A 13205-nucleotide genomic window follows, 5' to 3' on the forward strand; every position below is an offset into this window, starting at 1 on the left:
TCTAGAAAAGCTACGATGTATTCAAGTAATAGATGAAATATTATTTTTTAATGGAATTTTATGTTTGGAAAATTAAAACTGGTCAACGATGACGTGTAATATTTCTAAGTATATTCAACATAGGAGATATTAAATTTATACATTGAATAATTTTTTGTTATAGTTGGTGACTTTCTTTTATTATTACCTATATCATTAAAAGAAAATATATAAATAATAAAAATATTTTTATATAGAAATAAAGAAGTCAATTATATGTACTTAAGAGTAATGAATAAAATAGTATAGAATGTCCCAGAAAAATAACAAACGTATTTTCGGAATTAATTTACACATATGTGAATAGCACATCTTTCATTTGTTTTTATATATTTTGTATATTGGAATATATCCTCTTTCAACCTATGATTATGTAAACAGTCGTAAAATCTGATTTTATTGAAGCCTCGCATTACTTATTTGTCATGATTAATTATGGAAAAAAACTTACAACAAAAGATAATATTACAAAACCATGCGTCGTTACGTGCAACGATGGGAGTATATTTTAGAATTCTTCTTACAATTATTTAAGATTCTATATCTGCATTTTAATCATTCTAAATACTATTTAATTTCAATAAAATATAAAAAGTCTTCGAAATAGTTTGTGTTAAAGTATTCAATCAAAATCAAAATTTATTAGAAGTCTGTGTTAAATTTCTGCCAAATTTGTATTTACATTGATTTACATCATACTCTTAAGTGTATTCGTTTGTATGTTTTGTAATTATGTATTTTATGGTTGCTTCTTCTTCACTATTCCCTTGTTTAGGTAATTCTAATTATCCCTTTCTCTGGTATCTCTCATCATCATTCCCCTCTCGTGGTCCGTGGCCGGTCCGTTCCTCTTCCAATGCAATTTGGACGTCGCGTAGTCGCGTCCCATCGCAACATTGCAGTCCAATTAAACCAGTCGCTCGAACGAATTCCCCAACCTCCATTTTCATTTTCACGTACACCAACACTGTTGTATTTACGTGTCAATTTCCGTGCGTCGCGACGACGGATGAGGCGGCATCGTGAAATACACAGAAAGCAAGGATGAAGAGTGGAGAGAGAGGTTAGAGATGGGAAGGCATCATCGACAGGGCTATCTAGAATTCGAAGCTGGGCCGGTTCGTTTGGCGCCAAGCCAGGCCGACTTACCCAATTAGGTTTCATCACTGGGTCGCCAGCTTCCCTGGCTGCCAATATTTGCAATACCTAACTAAACTGATCCAATTATAACCAAACCGCTGCTCCATCACTCGATTGACGTATAGTTCTGTTCTGCGCCAGATAGTGGATCTGCCTGCTGGATTTGTCCTTTCTGCGTTTATTGCGTTTATATAGCAGCTGAAAACGATATACAGTGCTTACGAAACGTACTTTTACACATATCCTCATTTTCCAATAAAGCGTTCTATTATCAGGTTCTCTATTTCATTCTCATAGTAACAAATTTTTGTAGTTACATAAAAGTACCTATAATACTATCAAATGATACGAAATTTAATATACCCGGACTTAATTAATTAAGTATATAATTCCATTATAAATACAATGTGCAAATACTTTTTGCAGCCACTGTTGCATTGTATATTATAAATCCAAAGTCTAAGAACATCTATTGATATAGACGTATTCTATAGAGACAATTTAAATTTTGGACTGGAACAATTATTTGCAAATTCACATGTTTATAGTTTCAAGCAAGAGCATCTGTAATACCAATTCAAACGTTATATGATTATTATTAAATTTAAATTTGATCTTAAATAACATGTGTAATAAATCTATATTGATGACATATGAATATTTGTAGTTGTTTGCATTTTGATCGTGTTTTTAGTGGTGTTTTGCGCTTTATTCTAATGTTTCGCGGACATTCGGTTCACTTCTCCGGAGAATCGATATGTTCAAGTCTGACAGCGAGAAGTGAACTGCAATGATCACGAAATATCCGAACATAATGCAAGCAATATTAAATGTACGATCGAAATCAGAAGAACCACAAATACTTCAGTTAATAATTGCAGTGAAAATTCAAAATGTAAAATGTGTTACATTATATTTTTAGTATTATTTATTAACTATTAGTTATTATAACATATATTTACTACTGCTAGTGAAAATTAACTCGTAATTATTAAACGTTAGATACATACAATACATTTGAAGGAGACAGGAAGAAATAATTTCGAGTTAGCTCCAATTATATTTCTGCATTCAGGACGTGTAAATTTTAGTTCTTTGCCAATCTTATGATTTTAGTTTTTTCCTAATTTTATGCTTATTGTGGTACATCGTTTTCATCTATAGCCGTGCATCAAATGCTAATATGTCTTATACGATAATGTAAAATAATAATGCATAAAAAGTAAAACGTAAGTGCATAATAATATAATAATATAAAATTCTGATAAAAAACAAAAGAAGTAAACCTTCGTTTTATTTTGTGGCAAATATCTCGTTTTCTCGCAATGAATCAATGGTCGATGAGTGGTTAAACTGGAGATGATTGGATAAGGAAAGGCATAATATAGACTATAAAGGATGTTTGAATGAAGCATGAGGTACTTAGGACAGTGCGAGGAGAAGTAATTGCTTGTTTATGGAGGGTGGTAAGGAGTCGATGGAGGTTGTTTGAAGGGTTCAATTGGGACTCTTGAAGGTTAAATAGGAGGCGAGTTGGTGTTTAGTTTGAGATTGAGTAAATGATTTAGAATATTTGGCTTATGTTAGTGAAGGGTGTAAATGTCGATAATTCTTCGACTGTGATGTTAAATGTTATTCTGTATGTCAATAAAGTGAATAAGTAATGTTACGTTCTTTTTTTTTTATTAGAATGTGTCAATATACAGGGCAATTTTAATACAGTGACGAGCATATGAATGACACGGCGTAGATTAGATAATATTACGATTAAAATTATTTTTTATATACGATAGTATAAAACTTTTAATATATTTTAATTATATTATTATATAAATTTTGTAATAGCTTTTTGTTTGAAAAAATGCACTTTGCTGCTAATCATATAATAACGTTCAATTTCTTCTCTTTCCCAAGGAATAAAATAATTCTAATACACTATATCTGTAATTTTTTAATTATAAAATATTTTTTTATGAAAAGTAAGCTAATGTCCTGATTCTTTTGAACAGAAGTACATGCATATGCTTACCATTGTGCCTTTTTCGAAAAAGCAATTTCAATCTCTTGCATTTAAGATACACAAATTTTATACGTAATTCTCACTCAGTTATCTGACTTTAATCCTTTGAGTACTACGGATATATTGTCATAAATCATTCTCTCAAAACGCAAAATATGAAGGAGCAAAATACAAATGAACTTTGTTTTGAGATATTCAGTGAACTTCCACACATAAATATATACGCTCGTAAACAAATACAATTACTTCTTTTGTAGGACAAAGTGCAGTATAAATACGAAATTATAATTATCCCTATAATAAACTAATCAAAATGGAGTCGTCAATAAGCGATTTCTATATTCCAAACTTAATTAAAATCTTAATATCGACCGTTTAAATACAAGTATTTATCTGTTTAAGTATATAAAAACAGTGTTTAAAGAGTTAAATCCAATAACTAGACTACGGATTTTTATGCAGTTTATATTTTTATGGAGACAATTATGACAATAGACCTTAAATAGATGTTCTTGCTATCTATTAAGAATTATAACGAGTACTGTATTTGAGTTATTTTAATATTTTTATATATCATATGCATTCTGTGTAATTTTTGCATCTTTAAATTTTATATAAATGCATAAAAATCCACACTATACCTACAACACTAAAAATCGCCATCTTCGCTAGATAGAAACAACTGCCATCTCCCCATCTCACACACCTAAACTTTTGCATTATACATATTGGCAAATACCCTTAAAGTCCCCGAACATAGTCCTCGAAGCTAGTCCATTGGCATCGGGCAGTCCAACGTGTCTCAACTCGAGGAAAACGTTATCCATACACCTACACGCACGCACACACACGTACACACAAATACATACCTGACAAAGCAGAGACTATCAATAGAAAGACGAAGACAGAACACACCTACCCATACCTTCTTTCTCTTCAGGAAGGCTTCATGCTAAAAAGAGAGAGAAAGATGGAGCCAACAGAGGGTGGAAGAGAGAGAAGCGATGGAAGAAGCCGCTCACCGCTATTCCAGGCATTCGATTTGGTATTTTTCTTTGTGTATCGCGGATAGTTCGAATTGTTCTGCAAGCAGGGCATTGATATATCGTCCCGCGGGTCCTTTGAGTCGGCCGCGCGGCTCCGAATTATCGTTCGCGTACTCTCACGGAACCTTCTCTCCTCCTTTCGCCGAATGCACTCACCACCCATCCTCTTTGCCACCCCTCCTTTATCTTCCCTTCGGCAAGCTAGAGAGAGATCCAGAGAATCAGGCATGGTTGGTCGGTCTTTTCTGACCCCTGGTCACCCTCTTTCTCTCCCTCCATTGGTAGAATGGCTACCGGTCAATTTATCCACCGTGTTCCTTCTTTGCTTTATTTCGGCTCTGGCTTTCGGCTCGAAATCTACTCATACCTTACGGTCGCCGCGTTCCGCCGAAAAACGCTTTTTCGTGGTGTTCACGTTCAGATACCTCGCTTTTGTCTCTGGATGTGACCTCGAATGAAGAGTCAAAAGGCTTTGCGAAGCCGACGAGGGTGAGGATGGAGACTTGGGTGTGAGACGATTTCAGATATCTTTAGGGGCAATGTATTGTAACCTTTCTTAACTTTCAACCTCTATCGTTAAATTACAAGTAACCAATCTAAATCAGATTTGAAATTATATTATTTAATCGTAAAATATAAATACAGTATACATATTAATTTTGGAAATGAATCCTAATTTTAATTGCCCAAAAATTAGAAGCTCACCCTATGACCTAACGATACGATTATTGGATAAATATTGCCTGGTGTTTAAATCCATTCGTGATTAGAAAGCTGCATATTAAATATTCAAACTAATTATAACGTATTCGGCTTTTTTATAACTAGTGTTAGATTTGTATGTGTAATTTAGAAAAAATAAAAATTTTATCGTATTTTGTTGATGTATAATTAGAATTTTTTAAATCATTTTTTAATTCTTTTTGCTAACTTTTTCATTCAACTAGTACAAAATTATTAAGATTTTGACTCAGAGTATTTGGCTATTGTTTTGAGGTTTTCTGCTAGATTAAATTTTATAGCTTTTACAGTATTTTAGTATTATAGATTGAATAAAATGAGAGTTTATCGGTATTAAAGAAAAATTTGAGTTGTAACAATAATTATATAGAATTGTATTTTTTTATTCTATCTAATGCTATTTCTATCACAATATGCACGAAACAATATCGATTATTTTTGTATCAATGCTATTTATATTTCTTTTACTAACTACTACTTGTAAGTTTCGGCAATTCCATTTGATTCTACCTTGGGAATTCAAAATTCCGAACAAGAGACGACGTTTCAAATAAGTGTTATTAAATTTACTAACCATGTGCAACGTGAGGATTACGACAATTCTATTGTTTCTTGATTATCTAGATGAATTTTTTTATTACTTTATTCAGATATGTGATAAATGTTTCAAAAGATCCATTCTTTATAACAATCACATAACTATGCTTTGTCAATAAATCTTTATGATTATGAAAACAATAAAACATATAAAACAATATGTGGCGTGTAGGTACATATTTCATAATGATTTATTAACTGAATATTGTATTACACTATCATATTTAACAATTAATTTACATTAATATTTGATTAAATTAAGACATTATTCATATAAAATATTTTTTATAGTAAGTTCATTTCAATAGTATTCTTGTTTTATATTTACATTACAATAAATTTCTCTTTTTATTCATAACCCACTTTGAGGCACTAAATTTGCCCCTAAATCCGCGAACACATTTTATTCATCGTTCCATCTTCGACCCTTTCCCCACTAGCTGCCGCCGTGTGTCTGATCTTCTTTTCGTACACGACGATAGATCACGTCAGGACATTGCAGTTTTATTGAATTTTCTGTGGCCATTTTCCTTCACTTCCACTCTATTCCTACTTGTACATAACCATTCAAATTTTTATTTCTATCTTCCTCTATTTTGTAATTTTTTAAAGCACTTTATCGTAGATTGCAATTTATTTCGAAGATATTTGGCAAATTTATATATGACGCGTTAATGACAGTAGCATATAGTTACCTAAATTTTTAGCTTATATCCTTTCAGTTTGTTAAGTCGTTTGGGTGTTTTCTAATTAATCTTTTTAAGATAAGTTGACTGTATAGATCGTTTGCTTAGATATTTGGATAATAATTGACTAATCTCTTCGTATCTTTTGGCGTATTGTACAATTGCTTTCCCGATTGAATCGATTCCGAGATCTTTCCTAAGATCTTCGTTCCTGAAGTATTTCTTTGTTAGACATATTTTCTTTGTTAGTCATATTTCAAATTTCAATTAGTTTTTCTTTGTTCAATAAGAAAAGAAGAAATTCATTAAGAAATTATTTTTGTAATTTCTTTAATGGAACTGGAACACACGTATACTCAATTTTCGATTTCAAATTCTAATTCATAAGCAGAAGCTTTATAGAAGATTATTCTACCTAAGGTTTTAAGACTAATATGGCTTCAAAAGATTAATTAAAAAATTATTTTGTTAATTTACATAAACATGATATAACGAACACGAGTAGAAAAACAAAACCTAGATAGAAATTTGTTATGCCATTAGAAGACTATAAAAATGTGTTTTTTACTATATTTCATATTTTTTATTATATTATTATTATATATTTACCCATATTATTTTCATCAAAGAATTTAATTCTCCGTAGTTTAAGGGGTTAACTTTTGAAAGAAGAACACTATCATTTCAAAGTCAAGCCGTGGACCGCGACGAGGTTGAGACGCAAGCGTCCAAGCTTTCGCCTCCTGGGTCCCGTTACTTTTCCAATATTCATACGCCACGATGTTTCCCGCGGCGTGTTCGTCCGGTTTCTCATACCGGTTCCCTCACTAACACCGAACGAATCAGGAAGGAAACGAGGCGCGAAAGAAAATTTTTTCCCTAGTAAACTCGCTCATTTTTACCTGCGACTTTCACAATCTCACATCCTCCTGAACCTGCAACAACCTTCTCGTCTCGCCTCCAAACCACCACGATGATTTTCTTTTTTTTATAATTCCTTTTTTCTTTGTTTTCTCCAACTGGCCAAGGCTTCGTCTAAATTTCCCTTTGAGTGTAACGGTGATTCACGAACGAACGACGGGCAATATCGGTGGTAGAAGAAGAAGAAGAAGAAGAAGCAGTAGTAGTAGTAGTAGTGGTGGTAGTAGTAGTAGTAGTAGTAGTAGTAGTAGTAGTAGTAGTAGTAGTAGTAGTAGTAGTAGTAGTAGTAGTAGTAGTAGTAGTAGTAGTAGTAGTAGTAGTAGTAGTAGTAGTAGTAGTAGTAGTAGTAGTAGTAGTAGTAGTAGTAGTAGTAGTAGTAGTAGTAGTAGTAGTAGTAGTAGTAGTAGTAGTAGTAGTAGTAGTAGTAGTAGTAGTAGTAGTAGTAGTAGTAGTAGTAGTAGTAGTAGTAGTAGTAGTAGTAGTAGTAGTAGTAGTAGTAGTAGTAGTAGTAGTAGTAGTAGTAGTAGTAGTAGTAGTAGTAGTAGTAGTAGTAGTAGTAGTAGTAGTAGTAGTAGTAGTAGTAGTAGTAGTAGAAGAAGAAGAAGAAGAAGAAGAAGAAGAAGAAGAAGAAGAAGACGGTCCAAGAAGAGGCGTGGGAACAAAGGATGGCGAGCAGATGAAATGAGCCAAGACGAAGAGAGAAAGAGACGAAGAGAGGGACCGACTTGTCTGATCTTCTCATCATCCCTTTCTTTTCTTTCTTCGTTCCTCTCAAAATGCATCAACCTTCTTCTTCTTTTCTTCATCATGGAACCTTCTGCTAGCCTTTCAAAGCGGGAAAAAGAAATTGCCCGGGAGTTATCGGAAGTAGTGCTATTCGTGGAGATTGCTCGTCGAATTAATTCCTAAATTGCCCCTTCTCGCGGATGGTTAGATAGTTTGATGTCTGTTGGAAGGTTTTCTGAGGCAGAGGCGGTTTTGTTTCCAAGAGGAAGTGTTTGGAAATGGTGGACGTTTAAGTAAAACGAAATAAAAGGGCAAAATTTTGTTGTTTCTCATGACTTTCAGTACTAGAAAAAAGGTTTCCTTTTATAGCAGTATTTAAACTGTTAAAATACCCAAATTATATAAATATGTTATACTATACGAACTATATGAATAGTCAAATAAGCAAATAAAATATGATAGAAAATTCACTTTGTATATTGTGATTCTACATAACAAATAAGACAAAGATGGGAATACAATTTTTTCCATACGATGTCTTTGTTCTAGAAAATTAACTTAGAATATTTATTTGGTTTGTGTATGCTTAGATATACTGCTGACCAATATTATAAAATTATCCCGTTCTCAGCTGGTTTATTATTACCATTGTTAAAACTATTATCCTTTTTTTTTTTAGACGTTAGATATACTATATATGATACTATTATAACATCTATGCAAACAATGAATTAGTATTACTATTGAAGGGTGAGTCAATGCCATATAAAAAATTCTCCTTTCCATACTATTCAAAACCTTTTCTATTAAATCTTGGACTTTCCACTGTATTAATAATCATTATTTTTAATTTTTGAACTATTGAATATTTCGTATTATTTTGATTTTTAGTGATCGGTATTTTCCATACATTCTCCATCTTATCCAGTTTCATGAAAGACATTATGTAAAAAACTTTTTAAACGATTTGTTTAACAGTTGATCGAAAACAATAAAAAATGATAAAAAATATTCAAAAGTAAACAAATCTAACTCTAAGAATAAGTAAAACTAAAAAGAATAAATAAATTTAAGTCTAAAAATAAATAAAGCTAGATAAAGTAATTAGATTTAAATATACGACAAAATAAAATTAGATAAAATACGTCAATCTAAATCTAAAAATAAACGAAACTGATTCGATAATAAACGCTGATCCCGTATGCAATCACTGTACAGTCGTTCAAAAATGATGTCGAATTAAATCTGCCAATTAGCACAAGCCTGTCGGGTTAATTGGCGGTTGGCTTCGATTCCAGGAGAAATTCCAGCAAAACCTGGCACTGGGTTCTTTCATCTTTCATCTTTCAAAGAGAAACCAGATGGAGCACAGTGACCTTTGGTGTGCGTAGCCTAGAAAGGGGAGGTAATGTAACGAGAAATTGACATCGAGAGTCGTCGAGGTCATGTTGCGAAGCGGCAGTTCCTCTGCTACTCTCCTCCTCTTCTTTCTCCATTAATTCATATTTTTAATATCTTATCATGGAATATTTCGTATTTTTTGTTCATTTATAGATTACTAACGATAATGTATTAAATAGATATTTTTTATTTCAACAAAATTAGAATTCTGTCTTTCTTAGTTTTCTGATTTTCATCTTACGGTTTATATACTTTGTGTGCAAAATGGAGTATTCCAATGTGGCATAGTTAAAAAGAAAGAATTACATTTTTTTATGGTCTTGCACTATGTATTTGCATTTGATAAGACAGATGATGCCACATGTATCTTAAAATGAAATTGTTATCGACATGTAGTTAAGAAACTAAAACAAAATTAATATGTAAAAGTGAAATAATGACAAGAAATAATATGATAATATAATTATATAATATTATATACAAAAATTTGCATACAAATAATATTTCCATTCTATTCCAATAACTATCAGCCAATTATCTAGAATCACTTTTCGAATTGCACCTCTATTGGATTACTCGTTTATTAAATTATTAATTAGTAATGAACATTACAAATAACATTAATAATATCCTTTAATTCAATAAAATTGCTTATATATTATGTACGAAATAGATAAGAATTCCAAACTTGTGATTCCTATAGCGTAATATTTGTGGAAAACTATTTCGTCTCATTAGATGAACAAATTATTTACAAAAATATAAAAAGTGGTATGAATTTTTGTTGAAAAAATTGAAAAATGTATGTTGTAAAAAAAATTAGGGTACAATAAATGGGCAACGTTGGATGTAGACGATCAAAGCTTTAAAATGTACCAGATTTTTGGGGGATCATGTAATAAGATATCAAGACCTAATGGGTTAATGCAGCAGCTTCCGAGCGCGGCCCGCTTTCCGGCTGTACCTGTTTCTACCACGTTGAAAGAAACGATATCTGAAAGGAGGGAGTTCTCCCAGGTGGGGGATACCCTACGACAGATGCGAGATGTGCCGGCATTGCATCTTCTTGCATGCACTCTGCGTAACTGGCTGCCCAGCGCAGGTTCCTTTCTTCTAGCTGAAAATCTATAGTCATGTTTAGTTACTATATTTGGTTTTGTTACTATATTCCTTTTGGAAATGAAGCAAATTTGAAGTGAATTATAAACGCAACATTGATTTATCGATGCATGAATATGTTTCGTTTTAAAATATTCTTACTTCTTCGATTGTGTTATAAGAGAACATAAGTATCTATGATTAGATCCATGAAAGAAATTGCAAAGAGAGTAAAGTATATATTATTTAGCAAGAGTGCGGAATTTATAAATGGGATCGTATTTTGTTACTATATCGCTCTCGCAATCATTTTTTTTTTACAAAAGTATTATCCCATTTATGTAGAAAATATCATTAGTTTAAGAAATATCTTAATTTAATATTGTGTTAATTTCGATACCCATTGCTGGTTTAATGAAATACATATGTCATGAATTAAGACTTCCGACAAAAGTTTTCAAAACTAGTGGTCACCCTTATGGTTCGAAATTAATGACTTTTTGATATATGTATAAATACTTTGATATACATCAAAAAGTTATTAGTTTCGAACCATAAGGGCGACCATTAGTTTGGGATTAGGTAATCTTTCTTCTATAAAGAGTGACAAAGTTATTGTATCGAGTAATAAAATAAAAGATGTGTGATTCCATTGAAAAAAAGAGAATTTTATCTTAATATCTTCTCTATGCATCCATATAAAAAGCTTATAATAATATCAAAATGTGTCCCGTTAGAAACGATTGGTCTTCGATCTGCAGTATTTTTCGCTATAGATGGATAGTAGTAAGTCAAAGTGATAATATCAAGTGTCTGATTGTGACTGTTGAGTATCCATTTAATATGATAATATATGGTAATTAATGATAAATTTCTTACTAGTAATTGTAAGAAAATGAAGACGTGAACGAAAGATACGTCGGAACTGCATGACTTTTTACTACCGTAATCACGATCGTGTAATGTGATGAGTTTATGACACTGTAATTATAATGACCGTGACCATACACGATTAATGAGCATACTTGCGATAAGTGTACTCTTGATGAGTGTAATTTCCATTTGTTATATGGTTGCGGCTAAAATAAGATACATACTGCGGATACATCGTTACAATGAACTGTTTCTTCTTAACCTATGCTGCCTATTCTTTATGTCTGTTATTGTCTTATTTTCACTTTCTGCCTGTATATATTTTTATATAAAGTTATATATTGTTACATAAATGTATAATTCACAAAGAATAATATTATATCATAATTAGATATTTTAATTATATCTACATAGAATATTATCGTTGTTTATTTATTATTAAATATGTTAGATACATTCTATATATTTTTTATTTTATATATCTCTATTATATATATATTTATTGATTTATTTTTTATTAAACTTTTACGTGGCGTTCTAAATACGTAATAGGTTCCTTTCTCTCTATTTTTTATCATAATATATTGTGCACCGAAAATATATATGTATATGTATTTACTACATGCTACATACATCAAATTTTTGAGGTATGTTATCTTTTTGTCGCATAGTATGATTCAACGTCAATATCAATACATTTCATAACTATACATCCATATCCAAAATATACCCCATTACAATCACAAAACACATAAATAGAATCATAGCGGTACATGAAATACGTACATTTAAATGAAACCATTGCACGATTAATTGCGATCACTTTAAATTTTCGATAAATTTCACGGGTGTAGGGATGTCGGCGATGACGTACTTACGCGTCGTTAAGCGTCCACAAATTTTACAGCGAGTAAATAGACGTTGATCTTTGTTTCACCGGCCGGTCGTTCAATGCGAAGAACGCTCAATCGCTTTCGTCACATCGTGTTTCTTCGTGGCCATTTCCCACTTCAGACCTATGACTTTCGTTTCGCGTCATCCGCCTGCACTTGCGCGTAATGACACGTAAACACGTGTGCGTCTCTACTCGTCGACGAACCGGCATGCTGATGGAATAATGACTCTTCGGGCACGTGTCACTCGTCCGCGTTTACGTTACTGCTTCGTACCACCTCGTTTTTCTCCGTCTGATCCTTTTCATTTAGCTGTATATCGAGTAAAGAGAGTTTTCTTTTTCGAGATCAGTTTTCGTCGAGAAAAATGATTCTGGACGGAACGAACATTTCTGGCAAAGTGCTGGTAAAGTTTCGAACTTGTTCAAGCAGTGATTGATTCTACTTGGCAATGTTTTGGGCTTTTGCTAAAATATTTGCAATTTGTTGCAATTAAATTCGAGTCTATGTAAAATTACCACTTCTTTTTTTCTTTTAATATTTATAGAGGATTCAAAGCTATCATGTTCGTACCTTTTTGTGATGTATAGTATCTATGAAGATACAGAGAAGTCCCATGAAAGGGATACCGGTTAGATTAGTTATTTCTGATAAACCCAAAACAATCATAAAGATAAGAACGTGTATTGGCCGAAAATGTCAGGATATACGAATGAAAAAATACAGTAATGCGTCATGGTGAGCGATGAAGAGCAACGCTTACTTTCCTGCCCCGTGGTACTTCTTTTCAGTACTTCTTGAATCCGTCACTACTAAAAGGTGTTTTCTTTCTAAGGCAAGTTTCCGCCCATTGTCATTGATGTTTCAAGTTTTGGGACTATGATGAGGAGAATGAGGTGAATATGAAAGTCATAAGTGAAGAACATAATTCAAAAATTGTATCATATTTTATATTATAAAAAGACAATTCCAAAATTCAGTATATCGTCAGGCAAGTTCATATGAAAGATATGTTTTCCAATGG

At 32.2% G+C, this 13205-nt stretch overlaps 1 protein-coding gene and 1 long non-coding RNA gene across 9 annotated transcripts in view; one reads left to right on the top strand and one right to left on the bottom strand.

Annotated features, from left to right (window-relative positions):
- Positions 1-13205, top strand: part of LOC100741755 (protein scalloped) — a 345993-nt gene that overhangs the window by 46109 nt on the left and 286679 nt on the right. The window lies entirely within an intron of this gene.
- On the bottom strand, positions 503-1504 carry LOC112213523. The gene is made up of 2 exons (XR_004462432.1): positions 1189-1504; positions 503-1006 (listed from the first exon to the last, which is right to left on the bottom strand). It is a non-coding gene; the product is annotated as an uncharacterized LOC112213523 (long non-coding RNA).

This window comes from Bombus impatiens, unplaced genomic scaffold, assembly GCF_000188095.3.
Source record: "Bombus impatiens unplaced genomic scaffold, BIMP_2.2 scf_0733, whole genome shotgun sequence".
NCBI classification, from domain to species: Eukaryota; Metazoa; Arthropoda; class Insecta; order Hymenoptera; family Apidae; genus Bombus; species Bombus impatiens.